The 17112-nt window shown below is 39.5% G+C and overlaps 1 protein-coding gene and 1 long non-coding RNA gene across 2 annotated transcripts in view; one reads left to right on the top strand and one right to left on the bottom strand.

Annotated features, from left to right (window-relative positions):
• Positions 1 to 14342, bottom strand: part of LOC106936057 (glutamate receptor ionotropic, NMDA 2C-like) — a 43777-nt gene extending 29435 nt beyond the window's left edge. Inside the window, exon 1 of the mRNA XM_015016836.1 lies at positions 13336 to 14342. The gene's annotated coding sequence lies outside the window, so the exon portion shown is untranslated. The remainder of the gene's footprint in view (positions 1 to 13335) is intronic.
• Positions 14343 to 15966: 1624 nt separating this feature from the next.
• On the top strand, positions 15967 to 16422 carry LOC106936061 (uncharacterized). Its single transcript, XR_001422049.1, has 2 exons — positions 15967 to 16083; positions 16192 to 16422. It is a non-coding gene; the product is annotated as an uncharacterized LOC106936061 (long non-coding RNA).
• Positions 16423 to 17112: the final 690 nt, after the last annotated feature.

Genomic DNA, 17112 nt, shown 5'->3' with positions numbered 1-17112 from the left:
TTGGAACAATATTATCGTTTATCGCAATAATTTTTTAGACAATTAATCACTCAGCAAAATTTGTTATTGTGACAGGCCTAATGGTGGACAAGCCAAGTTTTTTCCTTGTTATATGCTAGTGTTTAATTTAATAGAAACAGGCTTACAACTTTAAAATAACTTCATTTAGCATCATTCTAACTGAACTGGACTGTTTTGCAAAGAAGATTGAAACTGCTGGACATTAGAGCTGGTAGAAACACACCACACATTCAAAGGGCTGAATACATTTTGATTTACACATTTCAGATTTAAAAACCAACATCAATACTATTACTACTTTATGCTGTTCTATCACAAAAAATCTTAATGACAGTGGAGATTTTTGTATGTAAAAAGAGAAGATGCCTTTGCTCATGCAGGTCTGCTGGTGTTGGATCCGTTTAGAATAAGACACGATTACTGAGATCTGTTTGTTCCAGAGACATGAAATACATGGTTTGTCTGTCCTGTATGTTTACTACCCCGTCTGCTTGGCTCTCAGCTCTTGTTGATCGTGTAGTTAGCAGCAGAAACAGGAGACAGGTTGTCGCTGTCGTCACAACGTTGATCCAACCTGGATTCACTGTGAGTCATTGTGCTCCTGCTGACGCAAGCTGTGGAACACTCTACCTCCCAAACCCTCATTTACACACACTTACTTTATTATAAGCTTTGACTCAACTTGTGTTATTATTAGTTACTATTATATGTATTGGCTTATGATATGAATACAGTAACATTTGGTAATAAATAATTCACTTGTTTTTCTAAAGCTATGGTAATTTTTGTTCAGGCAAATAAGTAAATTAGTTTTCTTTGTAAATTAGAAAAAATGTTGTAGTTGATTTCATTTATTTATTTCTCTGATATGTTTTCATTTCTTTTCTCAGTGACAAAGAAGACAAATAAATTTTCACCTGTCTCATAAATTGTAACTGTAATTTGAATGAATTCATGTTCATTTTTCATTTCCTAGTTTTGCAATGTGTATTTTCCATCAATAGTAATAAAAAGGAAAGCGGTGAGCCAGAAATGTACAAATTTTATGATGGTTTATAACTAAAATGTGTTTAAACTTTATACCAATACAAAGAGGAATCTTTAACTTTCTATACTGCTGATTTTTTAGGGCAAAAGATAAATAAATCTAACCATTTTATATGTTATTGTCACAACAAGCAAACTGTAGGCAATTCAGCCACCATTGAGTAAAAACATTAACTGAAGTGTTGCTTTCCTCTGTAGCATTATAGCAGTTGTGATTGGCATGTGGTCAATATCAATTCAATCAAAAATACGATAGAAAGTTAAATAATTTCACTGAGCTCTTATCTAGAACCGCACGGCATTCTGGGTTATGTAGGCAGAGAGAAATGAGTCAGGAATGGTTGTGGGATCACACAGATTGCCCTCTAAATGTTGTCCGTTCCACCAGGTCATAATGTTATGCCTAATTGAGGGCTACATTTTGTTGGGTTTCATGTTTTATACAAAGAGGATAGTTATCTGCGTTGTTAGTAAAGTAACTGTTAAAGATGGTAGTTGTTTAGTTACCTGTCAGCCATTGAAAATAACCAGGAAGATTAGCAGCTGCTTCTTACTAACAGTCTGCTCTCCGTCTCAGACTCTGACTAATGAACATTGAAGATGTGCTTAACCCCCTCTAGTGGGAGACACACAGAGGAAGCAGCCTCTTCACAGAAGGAGCTCCCAGAGGTTTTTCATGAATTATTTACCAATATTTTCCCCACTGACATCTGGATACCTTGATAACTCCAGCAGGTGAATAATAACTTTCAGCTCATATAAATTGAAATCTTTTCATCTACAGAACTTGGTACACATTTTGACATTGAATATTGTATGTTTATAATCCGTCATCAAAAGAAATCATCTATTTCTTCCTAGTGTGTATTTTTATTTGAAACATGAGCCCATACCCCCATATCTTTGTCTTCCAGTATTCTTTATCTTTTCTGTACATCGCTAAATGAACCCTCATCTCTTCTAATGGTGTGACTTTTACCAGTGAGGTATGACCTGTCATTTATTAGTGACTGCTGTCATTCTCTCCTCGTGACGCCTGCGGCTCATTAGCGAGTCCCTGCAGCGGTAAAAACATCTGGCTCAGAGGTGTGGTCTCATCTGCGCAGTGTTTAATGCCTGGCTTTGTATTCTGGGCATGAAGCCTGTGGCCGCACCTGTCCCATCCCGCTGTCACGTGAGCAGATTCAGCCATGCATCTGCAGTCTGTTAGGGCTGCGGTTCACATGCTGACAGAGTCATCCTCAGTGTCGTTATCAGTAAAGCTGCAGATCGGTCAGAGAGTCCACAGAGGCAGAGGTCACTCCACAATCAATCTGCTACTACCACTTTGCGACCTTTAGAAATCTGATTGAGAAATATGAGTTTTCTATAACTTAATCAGCCTTTTGCTTGATTTTTATTGCTTGAGTTAAGTTAGCCAAGTCATGAGAACAGTGAGTTCATAATTTCTCTTTAAATGCTAAAATCACTTGGATTTTCTTACAATATGTCTCTAATAATTAGTCATTTTTAAAAACCAAGTAACAAGTACTTCTATTTAAGTACTTGCCGACTAGAAGTTATTGTGATAAGTGATAATATTGTTGTTTTGAGATTTCTTTAAACAATACTGTCCTTCAAAAAAGAAGCTAGTTGACACCAAAGCACCGGACTGAAGAGTTATCATCTAGTTTTTGGTAGAAAGAGAAAAATGATAAATTATGCCAGTGGAAATGATTGAGCTTATTTAAATTTATTATGTAAATAATTGATTTGGTTATTGTGACAAGCCTACTTGCCAATGCCAATTGCCAATAAGAGGTTTTATTTATCTATAATTTAGTTATGTATTTTATATTAAAGGTTTCACTCATCTCACACTTGATTTTAAATATTCCATTAATGTAGAATAATCCAGTTTAGGTTTGAAGTGTCAAGTATTTAACTTTTTAAACCAGATCAGATTAAAGATGCTTAAGGTAGTGAAAAATTAGGTGGAATCAGCCGTTAGCCATTTCCCAACTTTCAGCTCCATGAAAATTTGTCTCTAACACGGTTGGAGACAAACTGACCATGGTGGCAGCTAGAAATCTCATACTTCGACTCTAACACACTGAACAAACGTCAAAATCCCACATTATCAACATCGGATGATAGCTGGTTATCAAGAGCAAAGTATTGGGTAAGAAATTCTGTGATTTTGGATATCTTTTCCCGTTTCATGGTCTCCAAACAGCCCTCCTCTGATCTGCTTCGTGCTTAAATCACACATAGATTTAAGCATAGAGCCAGTTCTTTCCTGCACGTGTTAACTTTCAAAAATTCAGTTGGAATCACAACTTGGTATCAAAACTGATGTGTTGGTTGGTATCACAACCATCACCTCAGTTGGTTGTGAAGTCTTTTAGATTTTTAAAAATATTTTATCCATCCATCCATTTTGTGTTAAAGCCATAAAATAATGTGTCAGAAACACACTGCGATGAGTGGTGTGTGTGCGTGTGCATGTATGTGTCTGTGTTGTTAGCCTTAAATCCCCACTTCAGCTTGCTGCACAGACGCTCTGTAATTGCTACATCACATACTTGAGCCGCAGCATTGGTTTACCCCTGCAGAAGTCAGCTGATGGGCTGGAACTTCATTATTTGGTGGTCAGGGGCATAAAATTGAATTCATCTTTGCCCCTTTTCACAGAATACATGGAGACACCAAAAAGTCCTGCCTTTAGTTGTCGTATGTTGGTAGCGATTGACCCAAAGAGGAAAAACCACTAAAGGTTTTTGTTAAAGAAACTTGCTCTTATGTTGTCATTGTGTTGACTAATCATGTTAATGGAAAGTAAACCTGTGGTAGTAAATGGATAATCAAAACCATGTGAATCAAAGTTCTTTTAACGGACTGTGGGAGATTTGCAGGGTATTAACCCAATCAATTCGCGACTTTTGGTCAGTAGCCTAAAATCTTCTTCAGAGAAAAGTGAATTATAGCTTTATTTTGGAAATCCAAAGTCCTGGAGTCTGGAGGAATAGGGGAGAGGCACAGAATCCAACAAGTAACTTTTACAGTTCGTCATGCTGATAAACTTTATGGAAATATTGATTTCATTTTCCAGCAGGACCTGGCACTGGCCCTTCCAGCCAGTTGGACCAGTACCTGCTTTAATGACCACTTTATTTACCAATGTGCTTGATTGGCCAGCTGACTGGCCCTACTTGAACCTCATGGAAAATCTATGCAGGATTGACGAGACAAAGATGAGAGAGCCGAGCAGGTCATTGAGACGAAATAAAGGCTTTCAAAGACCAGTGGGAATCTTTGGGAACTTTACAATTTGATTTGAATACAGTTCAGAAAATTTTAACTAGGTCTATAACAATTCATTGAATGATTTGAGTTCCTCAATTTTTAAAATTCCTCGAGGCAAATTATCTGACTTGAGGCTTCGTTAAATTATGTTCTACTATTTAACACACTGCGTTCCAGCTGGATGACTATTTGTGATGTGCAACACTCACTTACGTCGGTGAGTTGTTGATGAATGCTAAGTGAACTTGTCATTTTCAGTTTCTTACCAGTGAAAGTGTGCGATATCAGTAATAGTTGGATTGTAATTGTAAGATGAAAGAATGGAAACATCTACATCTAAAAGTACCATCTGTCGCAGGTTTCAGTCAATGTGACATAATTTCCCGTGACACTATGAAGTAACTAGCAGCCCTTTCCTGGTAAACTCCTGACACTACATCGATGTGTAATATCTCTAGCCCAGCGCTGCCTGTCAGAAATCCCCCCTGCAGGAACGGACCGATCCGTTTGCGAATGCTGAATCAGATTATAACCGCTGGACTTAAGCCAGATCATCAGCATCATCATAAAAATGCATCTCTATTATTTTAGTTATCCTTGTCTGATCTTGGGATTTTTGCCCAGAAGTATGTCAGATTTTGCTTCAGTTTAAATTTCTGATGTCTTATAGCCGCTGTTAGCAGAGCCTTATTGAAACGAGCTACATCGTGGCGGTTCATATAAACATATACACTGCTCAAAAAAATAAAGGGAACACTCAAATAACACATCCTAGATCTGAATGAATGAAATATTCTCATTGAATACTTTGTTCTGTACAAAGTTGAATGTGCTGACAACAAAATCACACAAAAATCATCAATGGAAATCAAATTTATTAACCAATGGAGGCCTGGATTTGGAGCCACACACAAAATTAAAGTGAAATGTTCCCTTTATTTTTTTGAGCAGTATATATATTTTTAGCTGTGTTGGGATTAAGAAAACAACTGTTGTGTTTGTTAGTGAGGCTGTGTCTGGCACAGCTCTGCACTGCCTAGCGCTGACAATAATTAACAGGACCAAACCAGTTCTGAAGTGCAGTCGACCAGAAGCCAAAAATTTAAATGTTCTCTTTCCACTTACGCAGCACTTGAGCTGAACACAACTTAGTAAAGTACTCTTATATTTCCATAAGATTCACATTAATGCTTCATGACGTAAACTGATAAAAATCACCTGGAAGTGCAGGTGACTGGATGTTGAAGCTCTGTGTGGAAATAAGGCTGACGAAGAACAAAGAAAACCAAGAAAACTTGAGTTTTAAAATCTTGACGAATCAGTTTGTTCACAATAGTTTATTTCTAGGAAGTTGTGTCTTTTCTTAATGGAGCAAAATCCTGTCTGATGTTGCTGGTCTTCACTCTCTGTCTCCAAATAAAAAAGACATCTGCACAAAGCTAAGACTCCTAGGAAACAACTACTGAGTCCAAAGCTTAATTTAGCACGCCTCTGAGGGGCAGCAGTGGACAAACAAGACTGAATCTGTGCCACTCCGCTGGCACCGTTCCGTGCAGCATTCTCCACAGATCACCTGCCAAACAGACTAATGTCGCCTCTCTTTTCTAATTATGTGTTCATTAAACTGTCTGTTGCAAGGAGAGCTTCTCATCTTCTGGAACTCAGATGTTCTTGCAGTGATCATGTTAATTAGTCATTTATATTTTCCTTGCCGTTAATCTCCTGTAAACATCTGATTAAGTGTGGCATGGTTGAATTGCTTAAACCTTGCAGAATCAATGCATAGAAACATTTAAGAAAAAAAAAAATCAATAACAGTTTCACCTATCTAGCTCCTGTAAGTCCTTCGCTAAAGCAGACATTTGGCTTCTTGTCTTTCAGAAAAAGACCTTGATGACATTGACACAAACACACTTCATTAAAACTAACAGTTGAGGCTTCTACTTGGAAACAAACTAGCATATTTTCTGACAGGAGTGGCAGAAGGGCAGAGAAAATGTTAGACTAGCAGCAAAATAACCTGAGATCAAATAACAAACAGACAATTTAGGTCTCATTCTAAATAGAGCTGCACCATATATTGAATTGGAATGGCCTTTGCATTATTGATGTGTGTTATATGTAGGGATGCACTGATCTGAAAATTTGGCTGATATAGATATCCGAAAATAATAATATTGTTACGGCCGATAACTGATATCCATATTTATTTCCTGCCTCTTTAGCACTGTGGAGAAACAATCACAGTTAAACTCCTCACCATCCAGTGGTGCATCACATGATCAAATAAATACCACATGACCAACCATCTACACTCCTGAATCACAAGCAGCAAGAAAATGGAGAAAAAAGTTTAGTATCAGAACAGTTTTACTAATTGGATCGATACCAAAGTTAATTCTGATATCTTATGTATTTCTAGTCACATCAGTGTTTGTCAAGCAGCCAAACACATTTAACTCGCATTCTACAGATTTGTCTGTTTAATACACTTCAACCAAGTCAATTATGTTTCAGTAGCAAGGAGCTTTACAAAATAAAAACACAAAATTACAAAGTTATAAAGAAAACACCATTTGGTCTGCTTGGCATCCTCAGAACCAAACATGGAGAAATGGCATTCAGTTTTTATTCTCCTCTAATCATGAACAAACTTCCAAAAACCTGCAAAACTCCTGAGACACCGGGTTCATTTAAACCAAGGCTAAAACTCTCTTGTTTAGAGTTGCTTTTGATAAATAATAACTGGATCATTGATTAATATATTTGGTGTATATTTGCTTGATGATTTGATGATGGCATTTGACTAAATGTAATGTTTATTGGTATGTTTTCAAGGTGTAAAACACTGTTGACTTGTTACATACATTTGCTACACCATTAAACTTGACCTGACATCAGTGCTTGTATCCAGGCCAGAGGGAGAGCCAGAGAGTATTGACACGCTACCAGCAGTGTGTCCGCTCTCCCAGCTCTCTCACTTCCCCCAAATCAAGGTGTAAAAGCAGTTGAGGGGTTGTTTGGACTCTTGAACACAGACAGTTTATCTAAACCATATGAAAGCTCCTCCAGCGACTGGTTCTTCTGTTGCCAGTCAGTGTCTCCTCATGGTCATCCTGTGAGCTGTGTGTTGATTTACTGCTCCACTCTACAAGAAACGGTGTGCTTTGAGATGGCCATCTGACAAACACAGTCCGCCATAAGAAACGGCTTAAGACCAAGTCTGAGTCTGGCATCGTCTGCTCGTGGCTCCCAAAGGGAAACTACGATGGAGGCTGTCCAGCCTAAAGCCCCGATGATTTATCTGTCCCTGCAGACTCCTGGAGACACAGCGACATGGATCAGACTCCATCAGATATTAGTTTCTGTCCCATGCTTTACTTTCGCTGCTGCCCACAGCACTACAGAAATATTTAAGACATGTGCTCCACATGAACTATATGTGATTCATGATTGAGCTGCCTTTCGGTGGAAATCCTGTCCAGGTGAAATCTCAATAAATCCCAGATAAGCTGCATAGATGTCTCCAAGGTCTGTGTGGATGGGAGATGGGGACCTAAAACTTCTCATAAATTTTTGCATACTGCTAGAAGGAATCAATCAAAGGGCGTTGAAGCTTTGGTCGGTCTCTCTGTGCATTAAGGGATTTAAATACGGAGGAAGGAAATGGAGCAGCTGGATTTTCTGAGCTGTTATCAGCAGCTTTTAAATGCCACAACAGATGGAAAAGTGCCCACTTGTGCTTTATGACAATTTTAACTTTGATCTACCCCCCAACCTGTTTGGTTGAGTTAATATAACAAGACATCGTGAAGTGGGATCAGTGTGTATATGTGCATGTTTTTACACACAATTATTCCATCAGCTGTTCCTTGGATTTATGGTTAGTAATTAAAAATCTTTGGTGTTGTAGCTGTAGAACGTGTTATCTCTGAGGGCTTGACATGATCCTCTGGTATTAATATTCCTGCTTGGACCCGGTGTTCTGACCCGACAGTGAGCCCATCATGCCAGGTAACTTGGAGGTCCTCCGCTGATGTTTGGCGGCTGCTCTGCCGTATGTAAAGCAGGGATCAGTGTAAACCCTGGTTAAGCTGAAACTGTGCCCACCGGTGCAGAACCAGAACAACCCCCGCCACCTTTGCCGCTGAGCCAGCTGTCACCAGCCTGCTCTCACGGAAGACTCGCGCTCTGTCCACGCATGCAGCCGACCTCTGACCTGCACACACAGGCTGTAATCCACGTGTGAGCAGACCACTTTGTTCATAATCTGTCCTGTCTGTGTGTGTGGCCTTGTGCTTTCAATTACTCTATTTCTCCCTGGTAACTTCCATTTCACTGTCATTAACACATTTTCTGAGACATGACTGATGGTGGAAAGGAGAAAAGAGGTCATGGATGGGAGAATAAGCTATACGTGTTATGCATGTTTTCAGCCACATTAAATCAATGCACTTTGACTTGAATGCAACGGTTTTGTTTTATCAAGCTGAATTTTAATTCGAAATGTAACAAACCTCACCACTTCAACACTGTGGAGTATTGGTACATAGTAGAGTTCGACGATAAAACGATACCAATTTATATCACAATTTTAATTTTTTCCTTCTCAGATTTTAGGTTGATGCATACCTTCAATATATAGAAAAAATGAATAACCAATGATAGTAAGAGTTGCCCCGCACTGGACCAATCATGACTGTAATAGGGCCCCTGTAAAGTTACATTGATGCGCAAACGGCTGATGTCTGTGCAGCTGCAGCCTCTTATGTCAGGAAACAGGAAGGACATGATTACAAAAAACCAATTGTAATGAAGTAAAAAGACAGGTTCAGCATCCTGGTGGTAAATACCTCCTCAGCATGTCAGTGTTCTGCAGAAACCTGCTAACCATATGATTCTAGTTTTTGGTAATTTAATATTAAAATGAGAATTTATCTAAAAACTCCAAATATTACACATCTCCTGTCAGTTTATTTCCAACTAAACCTTTTTAAAATAATTTACTGAAAAGCAAACAAAGTAATCTTCTTCATAAGCATTTTTGGGTTATAGTTTTCTGTGGAAATGATGTCATTGATTTTGCAGAAATGAATTTGCATCTAGAGATGCTGCACTAGTTCTTTATCTTATAGGAGGATTTTTTAAATGGTGTCTTAGACCCACACTACCTTCTAAAACCATCTTTCAGGCTTTGTTGATCACTTTTGGCTGCAATTCTGAAGTGACAATGGCGCATGTGGTAATGCTGAAGAAGTGTGCAACAAAGAAAGCCAAAAAAAGCCCAAAGTACGTCACGATCACAAGTCACCTCTGCCAGCTGAGACACCAGAACATTTTGTGTCACTTTTTGTTGGCCTGATTCCTTCAGATGAATCTTGCAAAGTCGAACGCCTCATTCTCTTCGGACATTTAAAGATGTCTCGTGGGCCAACCCAACACACACACACACACACACACACACACGTACTTTGCCTCTAAGGTTATCATTGTCATCATTCTTCACTGAGATGCTCCTCACCGTGTCGTAGCTCAGGGCTAAATATGACAAATGAAGCGGCAGACATGCAAAGGCGAACAGAAAACGATTAGACTAATCGATTTCCTGCATGTGCACACGCTTGGACCACACATGCACCCTCAAGTTGGATCCGTGAAAGGTAGAGGAATGACAATAAAACAGAGGCGATGCCAGCACCACCCCCGTCCTTCGTTTCTCAGCCCACAACGTGTCAGTTTTCCTTCTCAACAGGGACAGGACGGTAGACGGGTGCAAGCGGCACTGCGCCGTGAATATAAATGGGCCTGGAGTCTCTGTTGTGCCTGCGAGAGCAACCGTAAACTTAGAGCAACACAGCCTGCTACAAATTGTCTGCCACATATTTAAGATCTCATCTCAAAGCTTGCAAAGCGCTCTCAGCACCGCTGTGACAGATCAGCACCGGAGCGTCCCCCCGGATCCTCAGGTTTCTACAATGTGGAGACGAATAGATCATGTGATGATGCACCGTCACCTGATTGGGAGTGAGATTTACAACTCCTCTGTCATGACCTTGGGTGGATGGCTCTGATATGCTGCAGCCATCCTTTGCTTGCAGTAACAAGTTTACTGTCCTGGATGCTTGCAGCTGCCTGTCAGTCAGCATGGATAAAACAGATATCTGTGCAGCCAGGTGTGCCTCTTGTTTTAGTTTTTCCATTTTTTCCACACATGTCCTGCCAGTCTTATCCAGTTTCTTAGTTTTTCAGACAGAGAAGAGACTGTCAGGTATGAAGACAGCAAACATATTACTATTGCATTATCATAAATTAGAATACCATCAAAAAAACTCATTCATTCAGTGCAAAAAGTGCCCTGGCTGATGCTTGTACAAACAACTTAAGTTCAGTAGACTCAGCTCGATCGGGGACCAAATTGCAACATTTGACACATTTTAGTTGGTGTCAAATGAACCAAACCCTTGAACAACCTGTTCAGCGGCAAAAGAAAAGGAGGTGGATTAGCAGAACTGCTAACTGATAGTGTCATCCAGGACATGTTGCTGTAGAATATTATCTCTGTTGCCTGGAGCTGTTAGAAGCAACTGTGTTCAGTCAGAGGTATCTTCAGAATCGCTGGAAAACTGACTACTACTAGAGGAGATCACTCCTGCCTACAGCATCACCATCCACAGCGCATGTTGGAAGATACTTGGACGATATGAGCTACGACAACATTTAGTCTCCCTTTTGGGGTAAATAGAGTATTTTTAAACCAAATTTAAGTTTTGGTTGTTGAGCCTTGTAACCGATTACTAATACTAGCATAAAATAACAGACTTCTTTGCTTTGTGAGTAAAACATGCAGCTGTTACAAAAAGGACAATTTGTTCCGTCCTTACTTTGTTTTATGTGAATTAAGTCAATCCTTATTCTTATTGTCGTTAAAGTACAAATGTGTTTTTGTGTCATAAGGGCATGAAATTGTAAGAAGGAAAAAAGAAAAAAGCAATTTAATCACAGCATGTATCAGTTGTTATTGATCAGTCTCTGCTTCAGTCTGACATCCAGCTGCAGATTCCTCCATCATGCTTGTTGGTGTGTTGCTCCTGGCAGCGATCTTTGTGTGTGTGAGATTATATGCTGCTGTGTCGCATTGGTTTCTTTACTCTCTTATACACACACACACACACACACACAGACACACACACACACACAGACACAGACGAATGTCCATATGGATGTTTGAATTACACACGCCTGCGTACATCCAATTACTGAAACCAAGATATGGTTGGCATAACATAATGAAGAACCGTTTTTCACCAGCCTAACTGGTGCTGCGGCGTCTCACCCCACATTCTGCTTTATTCTGTGAAATAAATTGAATGAAAACATGTTTTCACCTGTGGAAAGGATGATTTTGTCCCCATTTCTATATAGGACAATAGTTGAGTTACTTTTGTTGGGGTTTGAAATATTGGTAACAATGAAATAACCCTGTAAATATTGAATTAATATAGATAAATTACTTAGAAGTAGAAAAGAACATTGCCACCATTGTAAAATCTAAAAATGATGGCCAGCGCTTTATCGCATTCATTTCATGTAATTAATAAAAGTAAAAACAAATTAATGCAATTAATCACATTTTTCTTTTTTATATGCAAAAGTTCAGAGCCGGAACCTTTGTATTGTGTTTCTAGTAGGCCACTAAATTTGACGCACAAACAAAATCTGCAAATTTACAGCGACAAAGCTGCTTCTCTTGGCTGACAGGGGTTTGGTTTCTACTTCAAGATAACGGTATGAGACGTTGGAAAAAACTACTGTTGTGTTCATGTTATTCTAAAAGTAGTTATCCCATCAGCAAAACTCTTGAGGCTCAAAATAGCATCTCAATGCTAAACATGCTGCTAATGCTAATGCCAGTGTCCACATTTCTAAAGAATGATCAGGGCTTCCTCAAACACTGGAAAGGTGAACTTTCCATCAATCTGATGGTTGAAGAACCAGGATAACTGATTAAAAACTCTAAATATCTTTATTGTTGAGCTCATATAACCTATAATTTAGCAGAATTTTTTTTGTATTGAGTTTTGCTTATTTTAATTAATACTATTAATTATAAACCCGGCAATTAACTTGATTAAAAAGTTCTGCCGCGATTAAGAACAAGCCAAGCTTTTTTATGTGATAAATTTAGTCTGTATCTATAAAAATATGCATCTTTGTCAGACATTTAGTTGTTTACAGACTCGGACCAGAAGAAGTTTTTTCTTTCAACCAACTTTTGCTGACCTGTGACCTTGATGTCATTGATGGAAATATTAATAAGATCTGATGGAATAATATGTAGAAAAAATAAACTCGTTTTAAATTATTATCATTAGTTTCAGGTGAATCTTGTCACTGGTATAGTTAAAGTATTCTGATGATACTGTAGCATTATTATAATAGCACGATTACTGTTTGTTTTGTCTTTACAATCATTTCTCTACTTTTACAAAAACGTTTTTCTTTCTCTCTGCTTTCAGATCTCTGCCTTTAAAATCCTTTTGTTTGTCAGTTGTTTTGGTTGCTCTGGCATCCTGGGTCTTTATTGGCAGTTCAATTTGCCCTGCAGCAGCATCTCATGTCCAGCAGGCAGGTATCAAAAAAGAATCTCTTTACAATGATGCATCGATCCACTCTGCTTAATCTCCCCCAGAGCGGAGTGTCTGAAAGCAACAGCTACAGTCACCAAACATCTACAACTTGTGTAAAAGCCAAGCACAACCTCCGGATGTTTGATCCTCTGCGCTCTGATAATTCTCAGAGAGAGGAAGACACTAAACACTGACACACAGTTGGGAGAGCAGCAGAAAGCATCCCTATCCGGGAATGTTTGGGAAAGTGGGAACATTTGATCATGCGTTCTATGATTTCCAGCAGCTGACATTTGAATGAAGTGATGGTGACACATGAAAGCAGCACAAAGTGTTGGATGAAGGTGATCTTTACCTGCGGCGGCAGCTCACATCCAGCTCTGGCTCATCACCACTCATCCCGTGTCCTCGGCTTCAGCTGTCCTTCCCCACGTTTTTTTTCCTTCCCCTCCTATCCTTCCTCTTCGTTCTTTTTCTTCCTCTCCCTTCCTCCCTCCTCTTCCTCCCCCTGCACTTGTTTGAGTCTATTTCAGTAGCAGCAACAGTCGAGCCCGCTGCGACGGTGGCATGGTTTCCAGCACTTTGGCAGAAGGTCACATTATCACTCGCTGGTTAAAAGGGAGGAGGGATGAAGAAGAGGAGCAGGAGGAGGAAGTGAAGAAGTGATGGAGGTGAGCAGGTGTCAGAGTTAGAAATTAAATCATGGTTTCCCCCATAATTGTTCCAGGATAAAGTTGAGACAGGAATGTTTTCAGGTCAGATGATAGATTTCAGATTACAGAGCAGTTATTTACATTTCACCCCTGAGACTTCAGACAGCCTTAAAACTTCAGCCATGTTAAATTTGAGAAGAATCCTCCCGATTATGATCCTTCGTTTCGCTCAGCGCTGTCCGATTCAAAAAGACGCAGAAGTACCCCATGTTTGGTTGAGACAATTCTCCACGCTGCGCGCCCCATCCTTCACACACTCTGCAGGGTGACCCAGCCTCCCTGTGTTCCCCTCCTCTGGTGCAACCAGCCACTCCATCAAATTAAGAGTCAGAGAAATGCTCCAGCTGCCCGGGATGAGGCTGTCGGCGGCCAGCGACAGATGGCCGGAGTCGGGGTCCAGATGCCAGTCAGCTCCCGGAGTTGGGAAGCAATTGGACACTCTTCTTGGCCTCCTTGGAAGCACAACTTTCTCTCTTCTTTAAGCTGCACTTGTTGTTCAGTTGTGCTTGTTTGTGTTTCGTCTCATTTCCCCACCTGGATCCCTCCTCCCAACATCAGCAGAGCTCCTGCTCTGGCTCCAGCAGCCGGCTGTAATCCTGACTCCTACATTCATGTCACAGGAAGGGCTTGTGAGCTCTAATCATTATGTAGTAAGGATTTATCCTCAAACTCTCCCTCCCTCCTCCTGCTTTCCCTCCCTCTCTCACCCATCCCGTTTGGTTTCCCTCGCTCTGCTGTTGGCGCACCGGCCATCCTACAACTCTCAGCATTTCAACAGCCTCCATCATGCATCGCTTCTTCTTTTTATGCAACATTTGTGCCTATTCTGGCTTGTTGCGTTTCGGGTCTCAACAGGTTTGCCCTTGAAGAATCTCTGGGACAGACAGAGACAGTGATCTGTTTTCCTTTCTGTGTTTGCACCGGTTTCAGTGAACAGTAAGCAAGCATCTACTCACTTCTTAGTTTATATTAACTTAGTAAATAAATAACAAAATTACATGTCAGTGCATAGTGAAAACAACGATGTTGCTGTGACGTATTTCATCCACCAGAGTGCAGCATTATGATTGTCCTTCTCTGTGTGTCTGAAGACATTGCAGTCCTCTGGTAAAGTCTCGGTTTCAGGTCAGATTCTGGAACACGTTTGGTTTGATTTGAGGTCCTGGATTGAGCTCTGATACCAAGTCCGGCTTGAAATTAACTTTTACAAACATCTAGATTGAGTTTTACAAGGTCTTTGCTTGTAAAACCATGTGAAGGTCATTTGTCTTCCTCAGGAATAAGAAGAGACACCCAGGTTCTGGCTTTATTCACAGTGATGATGTCAGACATGGAATTACATCATTTCCTGTTGCCACCTCCCCCTAAACATAAAATGAACAAAAGTAATTTTTAATTCTTCTGTGGTATTAAGAGATGGGTTTTTTGTACTCCGTGCGCGGTCCAATGGGGTCGCAGTAACCCTGCGTGCGCTTTTACAAGTTTTTATTTATTTGTGTGTTTTTTTGTTTTTTTTTTTGAAAGTTCTTGTCCCATGATGGAAATGGTGTTTGACCTAACCTTGTTTCTATTCAACTCTACAATCATCTCAACTATTTGACTATTTTCTTGATAATCAAGTACTGAGCAGTTGGATAAATCGGTTTTATCAATTAATCAAATTTTTAGTTTTTGAAGATGGAAAAACTAAAAAAAAAATTTCTCCAAAATATTCTTTGGGTTTCCGTAGTTCAGAGAGTCAAATGTGACTTAAAACCACATTCAACTCTCACTTTATCAACATCTTCACTCGTGAGAGAAAACATGGACACAGTTTCATCATTTCTCAGGTTTTTTCAGCCCTTACTAATATCAAGGTTTTTTTTTTATCTTTGACTCGTGCTACTTAAATACACTAAAACCACTTGTCCAAAATATCGTCCACTTTTTACTTTCTGGTCATTTCCATTTATAATGGGGAGTGTTATCAACTTTTATCCTACCTGGAGTAATTAGTCGTCTGCTTTGGACTTCCTTTTTCTTATCTTCTGTTGCACATCTTCTGGCCGGAGATGGCACCCTGCTGTGTAACAGTAGTAACATGATTAACATTCAGCACTGTGGTGGTTACTGAATCTGGTCAAGCTCTTTATTTGCACCTCAATCCTGAAGTTTATAACTCAGAACTCTTTAAAATAGTTGGGCACATTGAGACAAACTGGCTTTTCTCTCTTCTCACCACCAGTTTGATGCATGAAGCCATTTAGCTCCATTTTCTTGTTTATCTCAGGACACCATCCCCATTTTGAGATCAGAAAACCAAACCCAGATCACACGTAGAACCATCTCATGGTTCTGTGTGCCTTTTTGTTCAGAAGACAAATTGTTGCAGTTTCAGGCCACATTTGCAGGTACGAACCTGGCATCTTGTAAACACTTCACCTCTCTCTCTCCTAACGGTAGTGGGGCACTCATTTTTCCCCATATGGATGAATCCCTTGAAAAATGAATCCTTTCAGGCTGGAGGACTCGTGGGGATTTTATGAGCCTGTCAGAGCTGCACTGAGAGATTTGACAGGGAGGCCATATTTGTTTCTCTGCAGCCGGCGCTGGAGGCGGTGCTTCATGACCTCATCAATCGCCAGACAATAACGGTCCCGTTATTGTCTGGGATCGTTGTTATCAACAGCTTATAAAATTAGCTTCACAGTGATCAATAAGGCAAACGGGTAAGAAAATAATCAAGTGTTTAATTCCCTCAGTGTGTTATTTCAGCTTAGAGCTGCATAAGAGTCTGGAGAAAACAGCGACAATAAGCTACACAGTCATAATAAATAAATGTGAATATTATAGAAAAGTTCACTTACTTCAGAAACTCCATCACTAAGCACAGATGTTTTCAAACCTTTATTTCTGTTAATTACGATGATTTTCTGCTTCCGACGAATGAAAACAGCATTTTAAGATTAGAATATTACAGCAGAGCAGGGCAGCGACTAATAACTGTTTTAGTAACTGATTATTCTGATGATTATTTTGATGATTAATCAATTAATTGGATACAAAAATTAGCATACTCTTCAGATTTTTAATTTAAACACAACTTTTTATATAATATTAGAAATGCATTAAAATAATTCAAATAAGTCAATTAATTTTTTTAGGTAGAAAAATAAACAATTGTAACTGTAACTGCCAGTAGTTGACAATTACTTCAATTATCGATTAATCTGATTAATCATATCAGCCCTAAAACAAAGCAATAAAAAAAATATACTTCCTTAAAAGTAATTTTCAAGATGTTTTTAATCTGATAAACAAGCCTCATTGGAACTGATATCCCTTGATTTAAACTCAAATCTAACTGTAAGGCTTTGACTAGGCAGGTGGGCTGGTGGAGGAGGAAGTAACACATGTGAGGGTGACAGCAGAGGGAAAGG

This window comes from Poecilia latipinna, unplaced genomic scaffold (assembly GCF_001443285.1).
Source record: "Poecilia latipinna isolate Pla-1442-1.1 unplaced genomic scaffold, P_latipinna-1.0 Scaffold2070, whole genome shotgun sequence".
NCBI lineage: Eukaryota > Metazoa > Chordata > Actinopteri > Cyprinodontiformes > Poeciliidae > Poecilia > Poecilia latipinna.
This window is presented reverse-complemented; position numbering and strand designations above follow the sequence as displayed.